The sequence below is a fragment of the Protopterus annectens genome, chromosome 14.part0 (assembly GCF_019279795.1).
Source record: "Protopterus annectens isolate FY-2018-M chromosome 14.part0, PAN1.0, whole genome shotgun sequence".
Classification (NCBI taxonomy): domain Eukaryota; kingdom Metazoa; phylum Chordata; order Ceratodontiformes; family Protopteridae; genus Protopterus; species Protopterus annectens.
Window position 1 is genome coordinate 952,537,227 of NC_056748.1, and position 25,122 is coordinate 952,562,348.

The window sequence follows — 25,122 nt, forward strand, 5'->3', positions numbered from 1 at the left end:
TGAACAGTTCTGAGCCAAAGCCAAACAGGTGAGATTGCATTGCTTTACACATGTGCTAAGGAGGGGTGCTGGTTATTTGTGGGAAAAGGATGCTAAGGATGAAGCTGCCAGGTAAGAGGAGAAGAGGAAGGCCATAGTTAAGGTTTATGGATGTGGTGAGACAGGACATGCAGGTGGTTGGTGTGACAGAGCAAGATGCAGATGACAGGTAGAAATGAGAAGAGGTGATCCACTGTGGCAACCCCTAACCAGGAAAAACCAAAGGAAGAAGAAGATGCTCTACCTATACAGATGCATATGGATATGCAACAGTGGTCTACTTATTTTCCCTGTGGTCTTACCTGCACGCTCCTCAGCTGGTGCGTAAGTACCACCTACCTCCAAAATGCTGTCTGGCAGTTGATGTTGATTTCTATGGGCAGGTGCACTGAGCCTGGTGAGTAGATCTTCCACTCGTGTCAGGGGGGGATGGTCTGCATGACCCCCCAATTGCAAGGTGATCCCCCCAGACTGCAGCAGCACAGCGACGGGCATTGTGAAGCAGGTCTGAGCAACGATGCCAAACCTGCTCATAACTTTAGCTATGGTGTCCGACATCATTGACCCTGTGGATTAGGTCATTCTAAGGAGCAGTCCGCTCCTGCTGTTCCTCTGCTCCCCTTCCAAACAGTATGGGGTAGTGGTTGGTGAGGTATCCAAGGATGACTTCCATTTCTCTGGCAGGGTATGTTGGAAGCCTCCCTATGTTCATGTTGCCTGAAAGACATAAAGATGGAAACAGGTCTGAGCAAATCAGCAAGGTTACCATAGTTCTTAATGTACATTTCTGTCCCCCCCTAATCTGCAACAACAAACTATTCACAAAAACCAGTAGGTATGGCACACCTTAACTAACATTGGGATATATATGTATTGTATTCTAATACACTTTGTGCTATGTGTCTGTGTCCATGTTCCCTGTATGGACACTATAATTGCTGGCATGTTACACATTATTCACCTGCATGGCATTGTCAGGCCACTATGGTCCATATATGTATGTGGTATGCTTGCTATCTGATTGCTGCACATCTGACATTCTGTGTTATTGGGAATATCTATGCATGCTCTTGGACATGTTCAGGGATTGTGTAGAATATTACTACCCACATATGTTCTATAATAGATATACAACGTTATGTTTAGGGATATTTGCCAGCAAAGCCACCTCTCCAACATGATCTGGCCATATTACCAGGCCACGACACATGTGGGACCCATCCTGGGGCCTACTGGTCCACACTACCTTCAGGTGGAACCTCCTCAGGGGATGGTGTGTCCCCCCGGGGGCATACACAGACATGATCCTGTAACCTGTGGTCAGGTTCAGGGTTTGGTGTATGGGGAGCTACACACAAACCAGGGGGGTATGCTACAGCACCATGAAGCCCTCAGTGCACACTCAAAGGGTCCACATGCTACTCCAGCTCAGATTTAGGTCCGTGAAACTGCTGTTGTGACTGTCAATGGGTGGGAGTCTTGTTCCCATTGTGGCCATATGGGGGCTGATGTGGCTTCCATATTACAGACGACTCTCACCATCCAGGGTGTTTGAAAACCATATGTGTCATATACCACCCCTGTATGCTCTCTTCTCTATCTACCAACCCAAACAACTGCCACAACTATACCTGCTATCCTTCCCCGAATTCCTAATCCCACTTTCATAGACAAGGACAATGAGGTCCCAACAAGGGGCTCATAAGTGACATACCTGTCCATGTTGCACATAGTTACTGCTGTAAATTTGTGTGCATTGATATGTGTGATATCTCCTCCCACATAGCATGCAGCACTGTGATGCAAAAATATGGAGCATGTATATATCTTCACATGTGTGTGTCTTTGTATATACGTAGACACAGACATGTATATATTTCTATATATGTGTATGTATAAATATATATATATATATATATATATATATATATATATATATATACATATATATATATATATATATATATATATATATATATATGTATATATATATATATATATATATATATATATATATATATATATATATATATATATATATATATATATATATATATATATATATATATATATATATATATATATATATATATATATATATATATATATATATATATATATATATATATATATATATATATATATATATATATATATATATATATATATATATATATATATATATATATATATATATATATATATATATATATATATATATATATATATATATATATATATATATATATATCTATATATATATATATATATATATATATATATATATATATATATATATGTGTATATATATATATATATATATATAGGGTACATTCAGACATCAGGTCCACAATCTCTAACTCTCCTTCCTGCACAGCTGGAGTGTTCTGCCTTGCTACAACACAGACAGGTGCCACATATGGACACAGCCTAACATTAGGGGGGTATATATACAGACAGATTTCAGGTACACCTATTACAAACCTATGGCATTTCAGCATGCTACATTGCACATTACCCTGAGTATCCTTCTAGTGGTGGGCTCTGGAACCCACATATCCATCATTATGCCATTACCTCCACCACTGGCTATTGCCCACACTACTAGACATGTTTTCCATTACACAGCACACAGTATGATGGCTTATATCTTGTCAGTCAGTGCTGCTCTGCACAGTTGATGCCTATGGCCCACTACCCACAGGGACAGACTCTAGTGTCCATAGCATTTGTTCAGCTGAACATCATTACAACAACAGCACCTGCTGGTACATATGAATAATTTAACATCATCTATCCCATTATTATGACCCAAGTACTAAAGTCAATTAAATGCATATATACTTCACATACCTGTTGTGTGACTCATGTCTCTTCACAAAATTCTTTTTGTAGGCCTAGCCTGTTTGTTTGTTGGTTTGTTGGTTGATTTGTTGGTTTGTTGGTTTGTTTTGTTTGTTTGTTTGTTTGTTTTTGTTTGTTTGTTTTGGTCTCTGTATGACAGTGTCTCTCTCTCCAGTAACTAGACTGAGCTGCTTTGAATACATTGTAGCATGACTTTTGTAGGGAGGCACATGATCAGATGATGGCTTCTGCACCAATCAGTGTTCTGCACTTGTCACCTGCATGCAGCATGCTGTGTAGTACTTCCAGTTAACACTGTCATGGCAACCCACTACTATAAATCCTTACATCATTTGGGCGTGGTCCTTTACCTTTCCTGTATGGTGGACATCCTTCCTGTGTGTGACCAGCAGTGTTACAGACAGCAGGTAACAAGACCTCTCAGAAGTGGAATTACTGTCTCAAGGCAGCTACATATTTGTATCAGGTTCAAGAACTACAGACAGGGTATGGGTAGTGTTGGTATATGCATTGTATAGCACCAGTGTTGCAGGGTTTGTGTGTACATACTAGTTTATTTTGGACTGCAGTCTGTCTGCATAGTTCTCATATGTGGGCCTATGTTTGTATATCCACCACACAGGTCTTGTGTCAGATATATCACTGGCAGTGTGTGTGTTGAGCGCTATCAGTAGGTGGCTACATCCATTTGTGTTTATGACATCATATTCTAGTCTAAGTGTGTGTTGCAGACTATCCTGTAACAGCAGCAACATGCTCAGTGTATGACAACATTATTTCACATATGGGCCTGTGTACTGGCCTCTGTCCTCCACCGACATACCAGGCTTTGTCCATATGACATGCTGTCAGGGGTTATTATGTGCTGGCCAGTGATTATGTCATGCTGCCATTCCTGCCATCATTCCAGTGCTGTTGAGCACCTGCACATATTGTGGGGAAGGGTCTATATATATATATATATATATATATATATATATATATATATATCTATGTAGGCTCCATCTGCACAACACATGTATGGCCCTTTGCAGTGCAGAGGTCAGTGTATGTAACAGTGTTTTATGCTCCTGTAAGTCAGTCTGGTGGGGGGGGGGGGTTAAGCACCATCATTAACCTACAGTGTTACAACATGTGAGGTATATCAGTAGTAAGCTGGCTTAAGGTATATGGCTGTACATTACCATACATTTCACCTTGTGAACATTGCTGGCCTACTGATTACTGCCATACAGCCTGTTCTGTTTGTCAGTGCAATTGTGATGATTTCAGTTATGCATTGTTATGTAGCAGATACATCCCATTGTGTAAACTGAGGTCTTTTCCCCCTAGGGATTGTGTACAGAGTGTAGTTAGAGGCTGCTGGGCTATACATCTGCATTACTTACTGTTGATTGATCGTTATCCTGAGGCCCAGTCAGTATTTTCTGTTCTACTATTGAAGGCCTTGGCCTAGACAGCAACATATGTTATGCTTTCAGATTACTGTTTTAAATGATCTGTTTGACAGTTGCATTAATCTGTTTGTTTTCAAAGTATAAACTGCAATATGACATGGCAGCTAAAACTGTAATTGTACACAAATAAAGCTTTAAAACATATGCAAATCTGTGTGTGGTGTTACATCCTTTGACTTCTCTGTTGGTATATGTTTCATGCAACAATTGTCTTTTGTATGGGTGAGTCATACACTGTCCATCTGATGAGGTTTCAACTGTAGGGAAACTGGCTGTTCAGTGTGGTGTGCACCCTCTAATAATGTATCTTCCTAGACATACGTCTGTGTGTGTATGTGTAGTTGCATATATGCCTATATATGTATGTAGATATATATATATATATATATATATATATATATATATATATATATATATATATATATATATATATATATATATATAGATATATATATAGACATATATATGTATCTCCATACCTGTGTCTATGTATATGTATCTTAGGAATGTTGAATTTCATCCACATTGTACTTACACTATGGTAGCCAGACTGTAATGTATGATATGTTATCGATACCAGCCTCACATCATACAGGTGGCAAGGCTTACTGTAAACATCTTGTTTTCATGTTGTGTCAGGTCCTGGTTATTGGATTTGCAAAAGTCGGTATTGTATTGCAGGGCAGACCTGTTTGTAAGGGGGGAAAGAATATTGTTACGTGTAAGACGTATGTTGTTTGAGCACCCTCACCCCCATTAACAGTGCCTGTGGTCATATATGTCTTTGTTATGTGCTCTGTTATATCTATAGATATATGTCTGTATATATATATATATATATATATATATATATATATATATATATATATATTTCCCCTTTACAATCCCGAAATGCTGAAATCTCAAATTTCAGTATCTCAGAACCATAAAGGTGAAAACCAAAATGTCAAAAGTGCATAAGCACAAATTCGAATATCTCAAATCCACGCTTATGCAGTGCAGCAATGGGACGGGAAGTGTTTTACCGGGATGTTTTACAGAGGTGAAGGTAAGTGAATGCATGTCAGTGTTTTTGTAAGTTGTGCATGTGGGTTTGGGTAGGGAGGTGAAAGTATGAGTGTGAGCATTGGATGTGTTTGTGTATGTGTGATGCGTGTATGTGAGTGTAGATGTAGTGTAGTATTGTGTAGTTTGTGTGTTGTGGGTTGAATGGTGTGCGTGTTATGTGGTGTGTGGTTTGTGTATGTTCGGGATTGTATTTTTCGTGACTGTGTGTTTCGGGATTGTGGGCCATTTGACTTTATAGTTACGAGATATTGAAATTTGAGATTTTAGTATTTTGAGATTATAAAGGGGAACCATATATATATATATATATATATATATATATATATATATATATATATATATATATATATACACACATACACACACACACACACACACTCACACACACATATATATATATGCATACATATATATATTGACATATATATAAATATATATATATATATATATATATATATATATATATATATATATATATATATATATATATATATATATATATATATATATATATATATATATATATATATATATATATATATATATATATATATATATATAGATGTAGATATTTATATATAGATAGATCGATAAATATACTAGAGAGAGAGAGGTATATATCTATTTAGTTGTGAATATATGTACACACACACATACATCTACATGTATAAGTACATTCTCTGCACTGTTGACTTATTTTGCTGTATGCATCAGGGTTATGTATATCTGCCATGGCTTAGTGGTAAATCACATTGCCTGTGGTATGCAGGGTCCTCGGTTTGAGCCTTGCAGAGGCTATTTATTTTGTTGTTGGGCAGAACAAGGGCCTTTGGATACAGAATGGTTAAGGCACTTTTAAGCCGTTGTAAACGGGTTTGCGTGGGTTTGTGCAATGGTAAGCACTGCTAACATCCGGTTACAGTTTCTTACATTCAGTTAGCTTCTAAATTGCTTAACCTGTGTAGGCAGTGCTTATTCCCATGCAAATAGGCTGAAACCCGCTTACTGCTGCTTAAAAGTGCTTACTCCCACTTACCCCCACACAAATTTCTTTAAAAGAAAAGAAAAAAGGGGTGATAGGAAAGTGGTGAAAAAGGGGCACAAAGAGGGAAAGACAGTAGGCAAGATAGCTATGGATGTGCAGGAAGGGTGTAGGGAAGGCTGCCCATTTCTTCTACAGCAACAGCTGTGCATATGCAATGAATTTGGAGGTACATTTGAACACTCCAACCCCTGAGAGAAGGGTGAGGAAAACAATAATATGTTACAATGCCAGTAAGACCAGATTACATGTGTCCAGTGGACGTGTGCAAAATGGACAGCTATGTATCGGGAACGATTTTTTTTATTTTGGGAACAGATTGCCCTTTTTTTTTTTAAGGTGAGAGTGGGATGTTGGGGAAGGACAGGTAGGTATGCTCGGGGAGGATAGGTTGAGTTAGATGACAGACAAGACAGTCAAGTCAGCATACAGGTGCGGTATATGACATATGTGGGGGGGACACCTTGGACGGGGAGGGGTGTTTGGAAGTCGCAAGCCCATGAGCCCCCAAATGGACACAATGGGACTGAGGTGCCCACCCATGGGCAGTCACCACTGCAACTTCATGGCCCCAAAGATGGCTGTGCTGGGGGCTGTGTAGGAGAGGCAGGCTCACCCTCTAATTGCACCACTCGGCCCTCAAGCTGGCATAGCTGGTCTCAAAACTTCCTGTTGGGGTCCCTATGCACCATGGCCCAGACCTGATGACAGGTGACAGGTTCATCTCCACCCCCACTCCCGGAGGAGGGGGCGAGCCCCGTCCCCTGCGGCAGTTCCACCCAAAGGTGGGGCAGGGCCAACGGAGGAGGAGGTCCCAGGCTGGGCCCCAGACGTGCTGGTGCCGAGTGCCATGGCCAGCTGAGGTGGGCCAGGTGGATCCGCTGGGACCGGCCTTCCCATATGAGCTATGTTGTAGCAGGTTTAAGAAAGATATAGGTTAGTAATAGTCAACGACATTCAGGATTAGTTATAACAGCATGCATAGGTATTCCCTTTAAGCCAAGACACCAGATTTAAAACAGTTGCAGAGCAAGCAGAACACATGCATATATGGAACAACAGTGGCCATTACAACAACATGCAGGTTTCACTGATGGCAACAGGCCACCAATATGGGGGTATTTTAACATGGCACATGTATATAAATAAATGTGAATATTTATAAACCAATAGGACATATGTCCCAACAAAAGTTTGGAGTATACGCATACCGATTGAGGTGTGTAATTGGGTTATTTTTGCACATATGGTAGGGGAGAGAGAGAGACTTCAATTAACAACTACTATATCCTTGTAGTTTTTATAACATTCTTAGTCACTGCAGTGATCTGTCCCTTACATGTATTATTACACTACCCAATGGCCTTATATTGTACACTGGTATGTTTGTAGATTATTATATATGTGACCTGTGTCTTACATACAGGCGTGACAAGATGCAGGTGTTAATGCAACATATTTTGAGAATTGCTCTCATACACTTTGGGTGGGATGCTAGAATGATAGGTTTGTTTTCATATACATTCTCTGACTATGTACAGGTCTGACGATCAGTTATATGTCATTAACAGCTGCCTACATTTTTTGGATCATCACACTGATTTTTCAGGGGAACAGGGTACCAGGCTGGTGATGTGGGCCATTTATCTGGACATGCTGGACAGATTGGAACAGTTGAGGGGTATGAATATGCATACAACTTTCTATATGAACATTCTAGCAAATTCGGTACAGTTGTTGAGTGCAATTATGCATACAGCTTTCTATCTGAACATTCTAACAAAATTTGTACTGTTGTGGGGTATGATTATGCATACAACTTACTAGCACTCCCGGGATTCAAACCCCTGCTGTATGTGACAAAAACATTGCAGTTAACATCACAGTACACTGTGCTATCAGGGAATTGTTGTAAAGCTTTCTAATGTTTTCTGTCTAAGCCTCCCTCAGTTGTACAATATGACTGACCTCTTGGCACTTCCAACATCATTATACAGAACTTCATACACATTTTATCTGCATACCACAGTGTGAGTAACACTGCTTAATAAAACAGTACTATTTCTAGAATGCAACAGTACAACAACATATAAAAGAAGAGTAAACAGAAGCACTCCAGGGGTTATACCTTTATTCACAGAATATTGCACCTTTATTTTAATGGTATGACACTTTCTAAGGATCTTATATTTATTTGTTATGACAGTACATGCAGAATAATTACTAACCTGCCTCGCGATTCAGCGTTTACAACCTAGCATCATGGGCTTGGTGGTTCGCAGCCCACTCATCTGCAGCTGTCAGAGAAATACAGTGATATTTAGCCATACCTATCCATAGTATCCACAAGCTAGGCAATTATTAACTACTTAATAGAATGAGTACTTACTCAGTAATGGGGCATTAGGCATCTGCCAAGATTCCTGGATCCACTGTTCCAGTACATCCCACCTCTACCACTTTAGGTCAGCATGGTGGTGCCTGACCTGCTCACCAGTCTGGGGGATACCTGTGATACTGGTGAGGTCACAGGCGAGGCTGTCCCAGGCCTCCTTTTTGTACTGTGAGCCATGGTACCGGCCTTGCTCATGGTGTTTTACCAGAAGCCATTCCATAATTTTTGACTCCTGGATGCCCCAGTGCTGCATTCTAAATCGAGTGCCTTCACCCACTCCAGCCATTCTGCCTGCAGTAGGAAGCTACAACCAGTTATGGGAAGAATTCCCACAGGGTTTAAATACGGCCAATTTCCTGCACTTTTCTGTGATTGCCTGGTTTTGACTAGGCTAAGCTATGGGCACACCTGCTTACCTAAGGTTGGCAGTGCTTAAAGAGGTATACCAATAGGCAGATTGAATTGGCTGCCCTACACATTGCTTGCACTTACTAAGCTGAGCTGTGCAGCGCTTAGCATTGCTTAATAGTTAATTAACATTATATTAGCTTTTTGGCAGTGATTTATTATTCATTACAGGTTATATATGTGTCTGATATCCATGATTCATGTGTACATACTCTGTATGGAGTCCTGGGGACTTCTACACTTTATTAGAATAACACCGCACATCTGTGCTTACTGCAGTACTCCAGTTCACATATATATGTGATGTAGCTGGGTATACAACATAAGGCTGTATAGAAAGTCCTTTCACATGTTCAGCTTGTTTTCCTATGGAGAGATTTGTTTATTAAAACCACAATTTTATGTACTGTTGTGTTGGCTTAGTGGTTAAGTACTGTGACTGAAAAGAACAGGGTCCTGGGTTCACAACCTGCAAAGCCTGGTTATTTTTTCCTGCCCAGAATGGCGGCTGATGCATACTGAGTGATCAAGGCACTTTTGAGCACTTGTAAGCAGGTTTGCGTGGCTTTGCGTAAGGGTAAGTGATGCTAACCTCCGGTTACATATGCTTACAGAGAGTTAGCTACAATCTTGCTTCACCTGTGTGCGCATTGCTTACCCTGTGCAAATGGCCTTAAACCCACTTACTAGTGCTTAAGAGTGCTTACTACCACTTACTGTCGCTTACTAGTGCTACATTTTAGACAGTAATAGTGTAATGGGTCTTAGGGAGGAGGAAAATTGAAGAAATGTATGGCGTTATCATTCATTAGACAGTTTACCTTCCATTTGGATCTGTGATACTGTATGGGTCACGTGATTATCTGTGGATTTTGCAGCATTATGACACTGACTCCTTACATCTACATTAAATGCAGTATTGCAGTTCAGAAATATATGTTATTTATTAGGTTATACAATAGAAATATTTATCATAACAAGCGATTTGGAAGGGAAAAAGGAATATACTGCAGTGGGACTCGAACCGGGAATGACTGCTTGTTAGGCGAATGCTCTGCCCACTACACTATTGCTGTACTGCTTCATTTGCATATATCTTGCTTTTTATCCTCTTTCTCCTATTTAACCTGTATTAACCGTAGCTAAACGATGGGCAAACCTGCTATGGTTTAACTTTTAACTATGGTTAAACTTCATTTTATTAAAAAAAAAAAAAAAAAACTTTTATTTTTGTTCTTCAGTATTGCTTTTATACATGTGGGGGGATGTCACTGGGGATATACATACATCTATAAGCAGTCTCGCTCTATGCTTACTATCATTATGCAGTCCTTCATTGCAGGGGTGTATATATTGTGACAGCTCTGCTCTCAGACACGTCCCTTGCACTCGTCCACGCTCTGTGTAGGATTAGGAGCTCAGGCAGCACTCCTTCATTAATATGCATGGCGCGCTGCCATCAGGATTCTAAATGGGCGATTCCATGCATGACTACCTTAGTCATGCATGGAACGATAATGAAGCCGGAGAATAGTCATCAATCCAGGTTGCACATAATATTTGATTTCTATACAATGGCTTTACAAATCCAGTTATTTAATTGCATGTTCCACATATCCTGCATATATTTTTAAGTATAATAATATACACACTTTCTTTATTTATAATTTGATTTTATGCATTGGAAAGATGCAACTAATGAAATATACAGTCAAATATAAATTAGTGTCATTTGGTACAAATGAGAGTTAAAAATATCTCCCACATCAGCCAGCTTATGTTTTTAATTAATATATTGATAAATAATGGTTCCATTCTATTCTGATAGTGTTAACACACAATTTAGTATTTCCATCAAATTAAAATATGCTACAAATTCATGAAAATGTCATAGGTTATATGGTTCATTCTTTATCTGAAGTATTTATGATTAACTATATGGTTTTGGCTGATTATATAGATCCATTTTAAAGACCAGATGTTTTGATTTGTGTAATGGACTGTTTTGTTTATATTGCAGTCTAAAATATTATGCAGATGTTGACATAAATCTGGTACTCGGAATGTATGTCATCAGTTTGACATCAAGAAGACAGTGCTATTTGGTTAGCTAAGAAAATAGTAAAGTGCTATTGTTCCAGTTGCCTGAGAAACCCCAACCTCCTGAAATCTGTGCTCTGCTCTGGGCAGCATACTTTATTTAAAAATGTCATCTGACAGGTTATACAAGATCTTATATAAAGGATTTTAATTTTCTATGATCATTTATTAGAGCATTATCAACACAGCCATACTTTTAAAGTAGAAAATAAAAATAAAAAATTACAAGTATTTAGTGACTATTGTTTATACATTTACAGAACAGAAGGATGTCATGAAAGAAAAAATGCATCCTAAATTTCTAGGCATTCTATCGATATCTGCAGGGAATGCTAAACTGATAAAAATGATATTTTAAAAATATAAATTGAATATTTTTATAACTAATCATGTAGTCAGCAATATTTATTATAAATATGACAAATTCATACTGCTGTGGTAAGGATTATTCTAGCAATGACTGGTATGTTTTCAAATCTTATAAACAAAAAGACACACCAGATGTGAACACGTGTTTACAGTAGTCTTTTTGTGAACCATCTGCCATGTACATCAGTGGAATGGGTGTTCAAAACCGATGTGTAAGCGTAATACCAGATACTGTGCTATGTCCCTTCTTCTTCTTTTTGAATTAATCACACACTGAACATGTTGCAGTTTTAACTTTTCATACTGATAGTGCATTCACATCATCACGTGCAAAGAATCTCTTATCTTTTCATTCTTAATTTACAAAGATTTTGTTTGAATGGTAACAAAAAAAACAATAAAGAAGTCTGTAATAAATGCAGTGTCTCTAGGCTGCAGGAGTTAACATTTAATTGCTTTTCTAACATGGCAGGTAAGTTTATTAACAATACATGCTAACAGGTGTCATAGATTTTTCAACTAGATTAACTGATGACTATTCTAAGATAAACGAGAATCTTAACAGCTGGATACCATCCCTGATAATCTTGTCCTCTCATGAATGCCTGTGTTAACCTTTGATGTTAGTCTCTTAGTAAAGGAAGGAAATAAGTTAATGCTCTAATGTTAAGAGGAGGCATGGACCTGAAAGTTTTTGTCTATTGTCTTCTGAACTGAATTCTCATGGATGGCATTTGGAAACTTCCAAATTTAGAAGCCCTTTGAAACTCTGTGCAGTTTGATGTTCTTTGTAAAAAACAAATTATCCCACTAAAATGATTTTATTTTAAAATGTTTTTCTCTCAGAGTATTAGTTGGTTTGACAGTGACAGAGGAATATTACTTTCTGAAAGAGTCTCAAAACCTGGCTGGATAACGAGATGATGAAAGAATGGCCATTATTTGTAAGATAGGTACTCCAATTTCTTATGACTGATTCATATTTTACAGTAGTCTTAGTTAAGGCTGGAGAGATGAAATTACTTAACACTAATTAAGCATATCATTGTCAGATCATAAAAGCAGTTAGCATTATCAGACCTGCTGACTGTAAATGCAGATGACATGGTAAATGATAATAATCAAGTTGTATGGCTAATCGAAGGCCAACCAGAAGAATCCCGTGGGTGAGTGACTGCAGATGTACCTTATGTCCAATGAATGAAACTTTTAAGAGCTGGATTAATAAAATGAGAGCACAACTTGTTAATTAAATAGTCAACACAAAAAAGAGGAAAACAAGGCTCTACTTTGGAAATCTGAATGACAAAATGCTAGCATGCCACAATGCCAGAGACTTATGCCCAACATACGTAAAGGTGAAAAACTAAACTTCAAGTGTTTTTGCAGGAGGCAAATCTCACTTCATCCTTCAATGTGGAGAACATTCCTCCCAAACTCAAAACTTATATACACCAACTCTGCAGTTGTACAAACATGAAGAAGGGGAAAATCTTCCAAAATGAAGGTATTATTGCCAGTACAAAAGTAAAAAATGCAACAGCAGTGACTTCCTATGGAAAACAACACTCACCATTTGGTTTCTTGGTGCCCTCTATCTTGTATGTTCTGATGACTGAGGAAAAGTGACTTAAGGTGGTATTCATTGTTGCTTGCGTAAATGTGATAGGGGTATTCCTGACCCTATTCCTTGACTTATCCAAAGCATTTGATATTGTTTTCCATCCCATCCTCCTAAACAAACTTTCCAACCTACAACTCTGTACCTCCACTACCTCCAGGTTTAACAGCTACCACTCAAATAGATATCAGTGCTGGTGTCACTTCCACTATGAGAGTTTGAAGGTGCACGGCCCCGTAGACTCTCAGGTGATGCTGATGCTGAACTACATCTACATGGCCGATGCCCATCTCCCACCACACACTCAGACATGCCATGGTTGAGGATTGCCAAGGTCTCACCCCATCATCTATTCATGACCTCAGTATTTTGGCATGTGGCCTCAACAAGGTCACGTATGTCGCCACATAAACCAGGAAGAGTTGCATCCACCACCCTGAGTATTTGTCTGGTGTTGTGTTCACTATGTGCCTGTGCATCCATGACAGCCTGAAACATGCATCTGGTGACACCTGCTGTGGCACATGTGACAGTGGCTTGACGAGCAGCAGTCCTCCTGTGAGCACCCCTGTCCATCCACCTGTGTGGGACCTCGCCTGCACTCTGGCTATGGACAGTGTCTACACTCACACCTGCCATAGTCATCACACTAGCCTGTTCCATGCCACCACCTGCCAATTGTCCATCATCTGTGGCTGCTGGGGATGTGGCATGTGTGGGCATTGTGACTGTGTGCCGGGACATTGTAGATGACTGTGGGATGCCAACCGATGGCACAGATTCAGCCCCTGACTACACCACCTGTGCCTGAATATGACCATCATCATTGCCAGAGTCTGCAGAAACCCTGATGTCAGATACTGAATGGGAGGGACTGTGACCAGCATGACCACCTGAGCGGGAAAGACAACATATGTAAATCAATACCTGCACTATATCATTTGCTGCTACACACACACACACACACACACACACACACACACACACACACACACACACACACACACACATGCACGCACACACACACACATGCACAAGCACGCACAAACATGTACACACATACAGGTGAGGTGGCAGACAGGCATTACACAGACCTCACAATAGCCAACTGTTGATATTCACAACACAGTCAGACCACAACATACACACCCTGGACAGACCCTCAACATCATACAGTATACACCTCTCCATTTCCTGTTATGACTTATATACACCTCTGTGATATGTGAGTAGTGTTAGTAGGTGATGGGCCTTCAAGTAGCACACACTGCACCCATGTACACATAACTGCTGTTCAACTGTATAGCACAGTGGCAACTTTTAATGAGCATACCTCTCAACTGTGCAGATTGTTGCTGAATGTCTACATGTGTGGCTCATATTTCTGGCCTGTTCGTCATAAATACTTTATTTGTCTGACACATTACTGGAATTATATGAAGACTGGTGTCACTATTTAATGATATATTTTGAGTCTCACACTTCAAAACCTGCAGTACAGGTATGTTACAACAGAACCAGTTACATTAATAACCTTCTAAGCTTACAGTGACATTATAAGTGTAGACACCCCTGTTAACATGTCTGGTTTGTCTGATATATAACATGAGACCACAGAAATCATGTGATAACATTTTCCAACTTTAATATGACCTATAACTTGTGCAATCCAATTGAAGAACAAACACATTGGTTAGGGGTAACATGTAGAAGTTGAAATACGCACAATAGGCTGGTTGCATGACTGTGCACACTCTTAAACTAATACTTTGTTAAAGCACCTTTTGATTTCATAACAGCAGTTAGTCCTCTTGGGAATGTGTTTATCAGCATGGCACATCTCGACATAGCAATATTTGTACACTTTCGCTTGCAGAAGCCCTCCATCTATGTCAGAGTGTGAGAGAATCACTTCTGCACAGGCCTCTTCAGGGTACCCTACAGATTCTCTATTGGATGTATGTGTGGACTGTGGTTGAGCCCTTCCAAAACATTGATTGTCTTCTGGTGAAGACATTCTTTTATGGATTTTGATGTGTGGTATGGGTCAGTGTTGTGTGGACAGGTGTAAGTCCTCTCCATCCACAACTTTCTAGCAGACACATGATTTTGGGCCAAAGGGGCCTGGTATTTTGAACTCTTCCTAATCCCCTCCACCTTGGCAATGGGCCACCTTCCAGCTTATGGACAGCAACCCCAGAGCAGGACACTGCCATTACCATGCTTCACCATGAGAATGGTGTTCTTTTGGTGATGCACAGTGTTGTTCTTTTGCCAAACAAACCTTTTGGTATTGTGGCCAAAAAGTGCAACCTTGGTCTCATTACACCATAACACATTTCCCCACATGCTAATGGGGGACCTGATATATTTTTCTGGAGAAATCTGCCAGACCTGGATGCTGTTCAGTGTGTGAGAAGGCTTCCATCTTCCAAACCTACCCCACAGGCCAGACATGTGGAGAATACGGGAGATAGTTGTCACATGTAGTACATAATGGGTACTTGCCAGTGATTCTGGCAACTCCTGCAGTGTTGCTGTAGGTCTCCTGGCAGCCTCCCTGACCAGTTTGGGTCTTGTCTTTTCCATACATTTGGAGGTGTTATAGTCATAAATAAATAACATTAAGAGTTAAGAATTTACCTTATATGCCTTTAGTCAGGAACAACACTTCAGGATGTGCAAACAGAAATTTTATTTTTACAGCGCTGGGACTTAGTCTTCAAAATTCTTGATGAAGCATTCTCACTTTACATACAAAATCTGTAATTTTATACTTTTTTCTCAAACTGCTCATGCAATTTCATGATGTTATAATGACTGTGTCCTATAGAAAACTTTGCAAATGTCCTCATCCCTCATGATTTTCGCCTCAGACTTCATGTGAACACCTTCCTATACATGATTTACCTGCTTCCAAGGGGTCTTGTTTCTGACCTTGGATGTTTCAAACCTACCCTAGCAACAATGCACTCCTAGCCTGGAGGAGTCAGGCTAACAAATTTCTTTTTGTAATAACTACATCACCTCACTTCATGCAACGCATACTATTCTCCCTGATTACATACTAAAGGAATACAGTTTAAAATGAACAGTGATACTGTGGCTTATGAAGCTGTATTTTTTCCAGCCCTGCATACAAATTATATTTGCTTAAAACAATCATATTATAGCATCATTAAGAAGCTGAAATTAATATACATTTTAATAAGCTGGTCTTGTCCCATAACAGTTTTCTCCCTCTGACACTATTAGTGTCATACCATACATATAATTATATTTTTATTTTCTTAACTTGATAAAATATGTCTCAGTGTCATAGTAGTCATTATATATTTTTTTAAAATAGAACAGTCATTGATTTGTGCATGCAGTGGCATTTTATGTGCAGGCGAGGTTAAACATTTTGTCATCACAGCCTTTAGAATAGAAAATGCTAAAATTATTACAAATATAATAAAAAGTACAATGACAATTCTCTGGATTACATTAGTTTTCAGGTTACCAAAAATACTGCCCTTTGTTTCATGAAGTTTGACAGTTTTTCCTGTTTATCATGATAGTCACTAATATATGAATAGCAACGACTCTTTATGAGGGCACATGACCCCCCCCACCTTTTGCAGCAAGCATTATATCAGGTGGCATTCGATTTTGTAACACCACAGTTTGCATTTTAGTCATTTTTCAATTTGCCATTTTGATGTGATGTGAAGTTTCATTGGCCAACTCCTGTAGAACTTGGGCAAGTATGATGATTTCAAGCATTGTCCTTTGCACTCCATACGCAGGATTAAACATTGAAAATACTTGCTCAGTCCAGTGGATTGTTTGCTTATTTTTTAGTCTACCTGCTGGTGGGTGTTCGAAATGTTAAATAGCATGAGTAATATAGCCTACAAAGCAACATCTAGACCAGTCTGTAGTCACCAGGGGTAGGCACAATTACCACAGATGTAGTAACAGTCACTTATCATGCCCATGCCACACCTCCAGTCATAGCTTTTTAAGTGCAAAGAGTTTAACAATCTTTTATGCCTGGTGTCATTACTTTTGCTTTTTCCTAATGATACAGTCCCATTTCTGGCATAACATGTGACTCCATATTGTGTGGTTGCAAGTTGAAGAAACACAACCTTTGAAAAATCAGTTACATTGTGCCAGGTTAAGCTGATGTCATTAAGGTCCTTTCAAATGACACCTGTGATGCAGAGATAGGAATCATAAGAATTTTTGCCTTAGAATAATGAGGTATATGCAAACATATTCAGCAGTTTGTTTTGTTTAGATTTTTGGCATATTGCCGAAGGACCAGCAAGAAACTGTTTTTTTCTCAACCAGTTTATAGAAGGAAACAGCAGAAGAAACAAAGCAAAAGTACCTGTTGTCACTGGATTCATTATGGACTGTTACTGAAGTTGACCTTTTCACTGGGCAGATGATTTATTTGTCACACCTCAATCTCCCTCTGTTGGCTGCGATGATTTATCTGGGGTCTCTACATGACAGGTCTTTTTGCAATGAGATGAATGGATTCACTTTGGTTGTCCTGCACAGTGAACTGCAGTCACAGTGGTGAGTAGGACCTGGAAAGGCCCCTTCCACCTCGGGCTCAGGCAGTTTTTTCTCTGAAAGGTTTTAACATAATCCAATCACCTGGTTGTAGTTGGTGACAGGGTTGGTCAGGAGGCTTTGGTAATGCTGCTCTCACTGATCGATGATATTGCTGCAAAATTTTGAGAAGTCTCTTACAATAAGAAATTAGAGCATCATCTGACAAAGTTAAATCAGCATGTTTTACTGGAGGGGTAGCTGAAAGGGCCATGGGTCTTTTCATTAATATCTCATATGGACTCAATTTTTTGGTGGCATTCAGTGAGGCCCTCATACTCATTAATGCAAAGGGAAGGGCTTCAGGGCACTTTAAGTGGGTTTCAGCACAAATCTTTGAAATTTTATTTTTAAGGGTCCTGTTTACCCTTTCCACTAATTCAGATGACTGAGGATGGTTGGGACAGTGAAGACTCAACTTAGTATTAAAAGCTTTACATAACTCTTTAAACAGATTATTATTAAAATGAGTTCCCTGGTCACTGTTAACAATGCTGGGTATATCGAATTTCAGTATATAATCAGATAACATTTTTTTAATAACTGTGACTACATTAGCTTTGCAACATGCATAAGCTTTTACCCTTGCTGAGAACATACACACTACCACCAAAATAAATTGTAAATTATTAGTCTTAGGCATCTGGATGAAATCCAGCTGTATATAACAAAAGTCTCCAAGGTGGAGGTAAACATGCAACCTTACTGCTGGCATGTTTACTTACATTATATTTTAATCATACACTACAATTTTATACATACTGAAGTATCAAAGAGGAGACATGAGGGGCATACCAATTTCAGGTAATTTGATTAAATAAAGCTGTCTTACCTGCATGGGCTGGTAGATGATATGCCCTTACCAGGTAAGGTAGCAAAGAGGCAGGCGCCACCAGTCGGCCGTCCTGATATTGCCATATGCCATCAGAGGATTTTTTACATCCATCCATGAGCCACCTCAGAACTTTTTTCTGTGATGCTTCAGCTTGAAAGGCTGACAACTTTGCAAAATCAAACACGTGATTACTGTTGTAGTTTGTTGCTGTCAAAATGTAAAGATGTTTGCAATAATTTACTACTGCTTATTTAGCAGCTTGGTCTGCTAAGTCATTGCCCTTTATTACAACATCTATTCCCATTTGATGGGCACAACATTTGATTACAGACAGCTTTTTAGGTAACAAAAGTGCATCTAACAATGATTTTATGTACCCTGAATGTTTTATTTGATTTTCTGAAGAAGTTAAAAACCCTCTCTCTCTCCAAAGTTGCCCAAAGTCATGTACCACCTCAAAAGCATAACGGCTGTCTGTAAAAATATTGGCCATCTTGTCTTTGGCTAACTCACAGGCTTTTTGCAAAGCCACTAGCTCAGCTATTTGAACAGAGTGAACACCCTCTAATCTTTGTTGCAGCAATATTGTTTCCTCGCTGCAGACTGCTATTTCCAAGATCAACTTTTTTTTTGATCTCTTTAACAGGAACTATTTACAAACAGATGCATGTCAGCATTGGGTATAGGAGTGTCCTTTAAGTCCTTCCTAGGAGAAAGCAAATAGTTACACACACACAATCATGTTCTTTGCCAATCCTCAGCAGTAGGCAATAGAGATGCAGGATTTAGAACAGGACAGCAGATCAGAGAAATAGATGGATCAGAAAGAAGTGTAAGTTCATATCTACTTAGACATGCAGTCAAGAAGGGATGAGTTTTATTTTAAGTAATAAAGATGATTCAGAGTGATGGATAGCTACTGTAAGATCCTTCTCTGAGATATTAAATGACCAAGATAACATACCTGAGGTAACCACAGCTGTACTTTTTTGTTGACACTTTGTATCCTTTTTTTGCAAGGATAGTCAGAATATGCAAGGTATTTCCTGCAAGGATAGTCAGAAGACGCGAGGTATTCTGTTAACATTGCTGAAAGGAATTTGGTGCTATCAGTAAATCATTTACATATTGTACTAAGACAGACCCACCCCAAAATGTCACATTTTCCAAATATGTTGTAGAATTTGAGAAAATAATGAAGAAGATTCAGTATATCCTTGTGGCAACAGTGTTTAGGTATATTGCTGTCTCTGATAAGTAAAAGCAAACAGAAACTGACTGTCAGGGTGAATTATAGGTTCATAGGTTCATAGGTTCATACTAGGCTATCTGCCCAAGGGCATTTATAAGCCTAGCCCATAGTTATTTGGCTTTCGCCACCCCTTTAGTTTGAATAAAACTATGCCTATTATTTTGCTGTGCCTCTGTCAAGCAGTGACACTGAAGTAATCACTGGGGTATATCTGCGATCCCCCATCCATTGGTCAAGATTCCTCTTGAACAAGGCCAGCGAGGTGCTCTGCCTCACATGTACCGGGATTTTGTTCCACAGCATAGGGAGTCTCTGGGTGATGAATCTGTCCCTCCAGCATGTTCTATTAATAACCGTGTCAAGGTTCAAGTCTCCCACCCTTGTGGTTCTGAGGGATCTAGATTTTTTGAGGTGAAGCATATTCATCAAATCAGGGTTTGACATGGCCTTATATGTCAGGCACAGGTCACCTCTGAGCAAGCGGTATGAGACTGAATAGAGCTGGAGTTCTTTCAGTCGGGCAGCATAAGACATATTTTTGAGACCCTTTATCCTTTTGGTGAGGAACTTTTGGGGCCTTTCCAGCTGCTGCAGGTGTCTGGTCAGATACATTCCGAATGGGGCATTGTACTCAATCATAGGTCTAATGAGTGATGAGTACAGGGCGATGACCTCCCTTGATCTAGATGTGAATCCCTTCATGATCAGGTGGGCAATGTAGAAGGTTTTCCTAACTACTTTAGCAACATGAGTGTCAAACGAAAGGCTACTGTCAACCTGGGTCCCCAGATCCCTGATGACTTCTTCTGTGCTCAGTGGATTGCCACCTATATAGTAGCTAGGGTAACCTTGTTTTTCCCGAAGGGTATGACTATGCATTTCTTGGCATTTAACTTTAGGCCATGGCTCTGGCACCAGTTATCCGCTTCTGTGAGGCCCTTCTGAAGGATATCTGTGTCAGATGTGTTTTCGACTATGGCCAGTTTGCAGTCATCTGCAAACTTTGTCAGCCATAACCCTCCTGTGTTTGCTTGTACTTCAGAAAAGTAGATGCCGAACAAGAGTGGTCCCAGGACTGAGCCCTGTGGGACACCACTTGTGACAGGCTTTGAGTCTGACATGGCTCCAGCAACTCTGACCCTGTGGGTTCTGTCACTTAGCCAGTTTGCAACCCATCTTGTGATGTATGGGTTTACATTCAAGCTGATGAGTTTTTGATGATACCTGAGTGGGTATTGTGTCAAGGCCTTTGCCAGGTCAAGGTAGGCTGTATGGACTGCCTTTCCCTCATCAATGGCCTTGGTGACTGTCTCGAAAAGTCAACCAAGTTTAAAAGGCATGATCTGCCTTTGACAAAGCCAAACTGGGTTGGATCCAAAGTCTGCAAGTTCCCTATGTCTTTATTTATGAGTTCCATTATGATCCTCTCCATGGCTTTGCAGATAAGGCTTGTCAAGCTAATGGGACGGCAATTTCCAGGGTCGGTGGAGGCACCGCCCTTGTGAAGTGGGACCACAGTCACCGTGCGCCACTCCTTGGGTATGTAACCTGAGGTGAGGCTAAGATTAAACAGCTGTCCTAACTGCGGGTTTAATTCCTCATTGAGTTCATGGAGCACACAGCCGGGGACACCATTGGTATAGAAATTGGTATCCTGAGGTGAGGCTAAGATTAAACAGCTGTCCTAACTGCGGGTTTAATTCCTCATTGAGTTCATGGAGCACACAGCCGGGGACACCATTGGTATAGAAAAGAATGTTGAACATAAATTTATCACAGAAAAATAATTAGCTGTAGGTGGTATGGAACTCAGTATTGTTGCTGGATTTGGAACAACAGGAAAAGTAGGTAGTACTCAGTCCTTAAGTCTTGTACAAAGTATTTTTTCCTGGCTTTTGCACTGGAGAAATAGGAGTATTACAAGGGCTTTTAGCTGGTATTATTATTTCTTGATGTATTAGAGACTGAATTACAGGTTTGATTCCCTGTTCTGCTTTGGGCTTTAGTGGATATTGTGGAACTCTGGGGAGAGGTTTTGATGGATTTAATTTTATTTTTACTGGTATTGCTGATTTCAGTATACCTAGATGCTTAGCCCACAAGTTGGCAGGTACTTGCTGTAGTAACTCTTTATTTGCCTGTATGCTTCCAGCAGGCTGTTCTTCAGTTTATGCTAAAACTGCCAATACTTCCCCCTCTGATTTTGTTGGAACATTTCGATTCACCCCTTCTGGGGTACAATAAATAATACAACCCAGCTTACATAATAAATCTCTTCTTAGTAGGTTTACTGGTGCAGTAGTACTCAAAAGAAAAGAATGCTTTTCTTTAATCAGACCTAAATAAATATGGGGATGGGTTTTGAAACAGGATACATAACAGTAGCATCTGTTACACCAACTGCCTTTACTTTGTTTTTATACTGGTATTTAACTGTCTGAAGTAACTTTTAATACAGACCTGGTGTTGCCAGTTTTACCAAGAATAGAAATGGCTTTGCATTTATTTTTACTTTAACATAGGGACATAGGATCTTTTAGTGGCAGCAAAGGGATTAAGATTTATTTTTATTTTATTACCCTGCCATAGTCAGTACGGTGATTTGCAGCACTTAGTATGGACTTTAAGTCTTTTTTTTGCCAGTCTATACGCACTTGCTTTATTTGATTTTGTACAGGGTTTGTAAACTCTGCACAAAGGCAGCTGCAATAGATGGATTAGCTTGTTTATTTAGATCTAGTATTTTTGAATGTTTAGCAAACACTGCTTTAAGATGACAAATAATTTGCAGGGGCTTTTTTTATTTTGCCTACATGCCTGACACACTTGTGTAATTTACCAGTGCTATCCTTTTATTTATTAGTGCATTTTCTTTGGTAATTTATTTTAATCTTTTTAAGTAACTGTGTTTTTATTTCATTGGAGTAACTTTCCAAAGCATCTGGTTTAAATCTGTCAAAGTAGGGTTGTAATAGTTTTTTTTTATTCCTCCTTAAACCTTCATGGATGTTTTTTTTTTCTCTTCTTTTAGTTAGAAAACATTTAGACATAGTATGCAAATCAGCATTAGCCCCCCATTTTTTTTAAAAGTGCCAAAAAAAATATTCTGCAGAGGCAATAGCCTTTTGTCCTACCCTATCATGTGAGCGCTTGTGATGAGCCACAGGAGTGTCAAACATTAGTGGTCCTGTTGGAAAGGTAGCAGCTTGTTGAGAATGACAGGAAGAAGAAGAAAGGAAAACCTTTTTGATTGCAGATGCCTGTTTTAAAGATAAGAAGTGGACAGGAGAACTAAGATGAGATGTAACAGTACCAAGCTGAGCTTGTATTCAAAAATGCAGAGGTCTGAGAAACAGCAGATTCTTGTACAGGGGCCACCCGTACTGGTACATATGGGGGTGGGGTTCAGTAGCTACTAGAGGATTATTATCCTCTTTAAAAGTCTCTGCTTTTTTTCCCCCAAGCCTGCCAAAACAGGATAAAGGGATCCATTTTTACTGGTCTGTACTGCTTTCTTAACATTTTTTACTTGCTGCAACAGCTGTTTATTAGCATTTTGTAACCCCCTTAATGCTGACTCTTTTTCCCTTTCAAGAGCTTCGGTATACCAAGAATAAAATACTGACATTTGTTACTTACTTTGCTTTGTTTTTTCTTCTAAAGTGCCTTTTAATGGCAGCAATTTAGTCTTATCATAAGTTTCATTTAATGGAAATACCCCACCAGCACAATTCTTAGTAAGCTGAAACCAGTCATACAGATATTTACAACTTTCCTTCCCATAATTAAAATACATAAAATATACAGGTGTTCCCTTTTCAGGGATTTGATCTTGCTTGCTTATCTTTGCTCCCATTTTTCTTATTTTATAAATCAGTAATAATAAAAATGTTAGGCTTACCTTACAACTCCTGTATTCTGGCAATTTTGAAGACAGAAAATAACCGTAGTAATCCACACACCATGCAGGGAGGGAAGGGTAGGAAGTCTGTCACCATGCAGTAACAGAGGAGATGTTTTGATCAGCCTTTTCCCACAGCAACCCCTTGCTTTCATCCCTACGTGAGATCAAAAGTTACAGCTCCAGCATTGCTGTCAGGATAACGGGGCGGATAGGTACTGTGTCCAGAACTGGCCACTTTTTTGGACCCTCTGAGGATACTTTTACACAATCACACTGTTAAGTCCCAGCATGCTTTTGGGCTCATGAATTTATTTTAGCAACACATACCTCTACATCCTATCATGCTGTAGGCTCATGAATTTGTTTTAACAGTATATAGTCCACATCCCAATCATGCTATGGGCTCATGAACTTGTTGTATAGTCTATGTTCCAATCATGCAGTGGGCTCATGAACTTGTTTTAACTTTACAGTCTACGTCCCAGTCATACAGTGGGCTCATGACCTTGTTTTAACTTTACAGTCTACATCCCAGTCATGCAGTGGGCTCATAACATTGTTTTAACTTTATTTTTAGCTTTTAACTTTTTTTTCTCTCATACATTTATACATTGACAAAATAAAAACATCTCTCATACTTTTTACCTTTCAATCCTGAGGGTAAAGGTACCGCCTTGTGTTAATTTGTCTTTTACTGTATGTGCACATACATTTACTATACTGATTTAATGTGGGGTCCTCCCACTATTACTTGTATATCTTACAACCACTCAGTCAAACAAAAACACAGTCATGCACTTATACTACAAACACGACTATGCATTTATTCTACAAATGCAGTCATTCACTTATTCTACATTTTGCCAAAATTGTCTAAAAGAGAGAAAGGAAGAAAAAAAAACACAAAAACAACCCTTTTCCCTTACCTGCACATCTGAGTCTCTGACTATTCCATACAAAGCAGTGTGGAATTCATAGAAAATCTGTTATGGGCCCTATTCCAGAACTGCCTTGCAGCAATACCAAAGTTCAGATCCGAGTCACAGCACCAAATTGTTAATAATCATAAATAAATAACATTAAGAATTTACCTTATATGCCTTTAATCAGGAACAACACTTCAAGATGTGCAAACAGAAATTTTATTTTTAGAGCG